Below are 4,427 nucleotides of genomic sequence, written 5' to 3'. Positions count from 1 at the left end.
CAGGATTCAGAGAACTGATAAGATGAGAAGAAAGTGTAGAGAAAACATCACACAGAAGTAACTGAAGTAAGCGTCCACCATGTGAGGGTATTTGGAGAGGCCAGAAAGACCTCGGACTGTACTGAAACTTGACATTGCGACATCTAAGTTATACCACTTAGGTTAAGGTAGGGTCTCTCGATCGTTTCAAGCCTCTGCTCTCTTAGATAAAACTCCACTTCCATTTCTCACCATCTGCATCCTGTAGCAGCTGAGATTCTCACATAGACTCCTGGGGTTTATCATACTCAGTGCTTTGCCACCAGCCAAGATTAATTGAACTTCACCACTGGGACTTTGTATTACTTAAAATTTTTTCCAGTATAAATGTTTGTTATAATATTTAATATGCCGTGCTTCCTTGGTGGTGCAGTGGTTAAGAATCCACCTGCCAATGCAGGGGACACGGCTTTGAGCCCTGGTCCGGGAAGATCCCACATGCCGCAGAGCAACTAAGCCCCTGCACCACAACTACTGAGCCCGTGCTCTAGAGCCCGTGAGCCACAACTACTGAGCCTGTGTGCTGCAACTACTGAAGCCCGCATGCCTAGAGCCCATGCTCTGCAACAAGAGAAGCCCATGCACCGCAATGAAGAGTAGCCCCCGCTCGTTGCAACTAGAGAAAGCTTGCGCACGGCAACGAAGACCCAATGCAGCCAAAAATAAATAAATAAAATAAATTTATATTAAAAAAAGTGACACGTCACTTTAAAAAAAAATTTAATATGCCTTTCAAACAGCAATCAACCCCTGCCTCTGCAGCCTCATAACAGAGAGACTATTTCTCTTACTTTCCCCTTGTTTGTTCTCCCTCTCCCTCCAGTCTGAAAACCAAGAATTAAGGAATTATCAGTCATTTCAATGTTGATACAACATTGAAAAGGAGAGAACGTGAAGCGTGTCACTTGCACGTTTAGCATGGAGAAGAGTAACAGAGAAGATCTAAAAGGTGGGCTAGTGAGTGACAGCGAGTTTTGGCTGGAAACAAGGAAAAGATGGCAAAGGATATGAGGAAGTGGGGCTGCAGGTAGGGGAGGTGCTCCTGCTTCTCTTCACCTACCAGACCGGTGCCCTGCACAGCTTGCCACTGCAGGTAGGGGAGGTGGTCCTGCTTCTCTACACCTACCAGACCGGTGCCCTGCACAGCTTGCCACTGCCAGTCTTGATCTCCAGGCGTTAGGATTTGAGGTTAGGTGTTCTGTATAGTTTGAGAAGCTCAGTAATTTTCCAGAAGGGTGGGCTGCCATGCACACCTCCTGTTTCTGGTATAAGTCAGTGTCTCTCAAATGCTCTCCAGTGAACATAGACTGTATGTTACTGAAATCGGCCAGGAATTTAGGCTGGAAAAAGCAAGCACAATCCAGCATACTATGAGGTTAAGGGAAGATTATATTATTCTGGGTTAGATAGTTTGGATGCAAGAAAGTAAAATTACCTTGGGAAAAATGGGAGCTATTATAACAATTCATAGGCACTGTCCCTAAACCTGAAAAGGAGCCAGGAATGGGGGCTGTTCCAGGGACCCGAGCTTCCTGTAGTCTCTCAGGGGACACGCGGTCCTTCTTATCTTTGGCTTGGCCTCATGGCCACAAAGCTACCTTGGGTATCAGTCTCTGCATTTTTTGGCTTCTGTCCTCCCAGCTGCCAACTCCTTTTCTTGCTGCTTTTTAGTTCAAATTGCTGGCAGAGAGCAGCTGCCTGGCTATGTTCAGGCTAAAAGTCATGGCCAGCCCAGGAACAGCCCATACCTGTTTGGGTCAGGCACCCCTTCCTGGTCCTACCAGCCATGTCCAGGAGAGGCCGGTGGAAAATATGACTGCCTGATTCCATTTGGGGTGCCCCCGCCTCCCCAAAGGTATGTCTATGCTCTAACCCTGGGAATCTATGAATGTGACCTTATTTGGGAAAAGAGTCTTTGCAGATGTAATTAAGGATCTTGAGAAGAGATCATCCTGGATTATCCAGGAGGCCCTATATCAAATGACAAGTATTCTCATAAGAAACAGAAGAGAAGACACAGACACAGGAAAGAGGCCGTGTGACCATGGAAACAGAGATTGGAGTGATGCAGCCATAAGCCAAGGAATGCCTGGAGCCACCAGAAGCTGGAAGAGGCAAGGAAGGATTCTCCCATAGAGCCTCCAGAAGGAATGTGGTCCTGCTGACACCTTGATTTCAGACTTCCAGCCTCCAGAATTGTAACATATAAGTTTCTGTTGTTTTAAGCCCCCAAGTTTAATTTTTTATGGCAGCCTCAGGAAATGAGCACACCCGATATACCCATCATGCAGATTCAAAATCACAATTTTTTCATGTTTGATTTATCTATTCTTTTTCTTCCTTTCTTTTGCGCTCTCTCTCTTTCTTCTGAAGTGTGTTAAAGCAAATTCCAAATATCATGTCCTTTCACCCCTATATACTTTAGGATACATCTCAGAATTTATGGACATTTAAAAATTTAACCACAATGCTATTATAACTAACTAACTAAAAAGCAACTAAATAACTAAAAATAAGTCCATGGTATCCAAAATATCTTTTAATATTTTCCTTTAACTCGATCACTGAAATATTGTGAGACATTACTCCTCTTTGAATTACCCTTTGTTTTCTATCTATCTTTCTAGAAAAGAATTGCCTAGGATTAAATGCATTATTACAGGTTTTGGCTTGTAGATGCGTGGTGTTCTTCCCCACTCAATGATGAAAAATTCCTGGAATTTTTTCTCTTGTTAAAAATAAATATTTTTTTTTCATTTACAATATGAGCTTTTGTCCAGGATTGACATTCAGAAGTTCCACTTCAGAGTCATATTGGAGGTGGACAAGAATAAAGTCATGATGGAGAAAAGTAATCTGGATTCTAGTATTTTCCCCAAAGTATAGAAGAGTATTGCTTTGAAAAATGAAATAAGGGAAAAAGAAAAAGGTGAAAACTAGGAAGTTACTCTACATTGGATTTTAAATAGTTTTTTTCACAAGTTTCCCTTTTCTCTGAAAAACTTCTCCATCAGTTTCAAAATGAAACTTTTATGCTCTGAATAATGGCATTTGGCTGTCCTTTCAAGGAGAAGTATGGTACTAATGGGCTGTATTCCAGTGTTTTCTCTTATAGAGGTGCACTGGTTTGGCACTTTTCCTGTGTTCCTAAAATGACGTTTTTTTCTAAAGAGATTATTAAACTTTTCCTCTGCCCACTAATAAAAGGGATTACAAGGGGCTTCCCTGGTGGCGCAGTGGTTGAGAGTCCGCCTGCCGATGCAGGGGACACGGGTTCGTGCCCCGATCCCGGAAGATCCCACATGCCGCGGAGCGGCTGGGCCCGCGAGCCATGGCCGCGGAGCCTGTGTGTCCGGAGCCTGTGCTCCGCAACGGGAGAGGCCACAGCAGTGAGAGGCCCGCGTACAGCAAAAAAAAAAAAAAAAAAAAAAAAAAAAGGGATTACAGGTAAATAATTTTTATGAAAAGAGAGGACACACAACCATTTAGGGGGTATGGTATGAAAGGTACAGGTAGGATCCTTTGCCTGAAAAATATACTCTCTATATCCTGGGTTACTATCTTAAAAGTTTCTTCATGCTAAGGTACCCCTGGTCAAAATTTGCATACTCCTTGGGAAGGTCATACCTTTGCATGTTCTAAGATGCAAGCAAGAAGGTCAAGATTACTGTGGCTGACCACTAGCTGAGAGTTAGACTTTCAAAAATTGGGTACTGAATATTTCAGGGAGATAGAAGAGAGGGTTGTGAGAAGAGAGGGTTCTGTCACAAGAAGTAGAGAAAGGCAGCCTGGATAACAGAAACGTGTGAGAATTCCAGAGATAAAACCCTCCAGATTCTTCTCCCATTGTTCCCCCTTCAAGCTCCATGTCCTGGGCTCAAGGCTGACTTGGCCATCAGGGTAATTGCTGAGTTTAACTTTTTCTGTCTGAAAACAGTGGAACTTCGTCATCTGAAGTGGGTTTGGTCAGACCTTGAGATCTAGCCAAGTGACTCCCCCTCCCTTGTCTCCACTCACATATATTCCATGAATGGCTTTCTTTCAACAAGGCAACTACACCTCCCTCCTCTAGACTTTGAAGCCCTTTGATTTATGCGACTTGTTTGTGCTTAAATGAAACCCTTGGCAGAGCAGAAGAGCTTATTCAAATCCCTTTTCCTGGTAGTACTTTCTTCTATCATAACCCAGTCAAGAGGAAGGAGGAGTGTAGCTGACAAGCACACAGTTTATAGCATAAAGGGTTAGGAACTAAGAATGATGCAGCTTGAATCCCATCACTCGTCTCCCATCCTTGGTAACCTTCTGCTTCAGTGTTCTCAACACTCTACCAGAAGGAGGGGAAAAATAGATCAGTAGACGTCTTTCTAAATATAGGGGAGGTCCAGTTT

Source organism: Mesoplodon mirus, assembly GCF_964341445.2.
Source record: "Mesoplodon mirus genome assembly, chromosome: 12".
Lineage (NCBI taxonomy): Eukaryota > Metazoa > Chordata > Mammalia > Artiodactyla > Ziphiidae > Mesoplodon > Mesoplodon mirus.
This window is presented reverse-complemented; position numbering follows the sequence as displayed.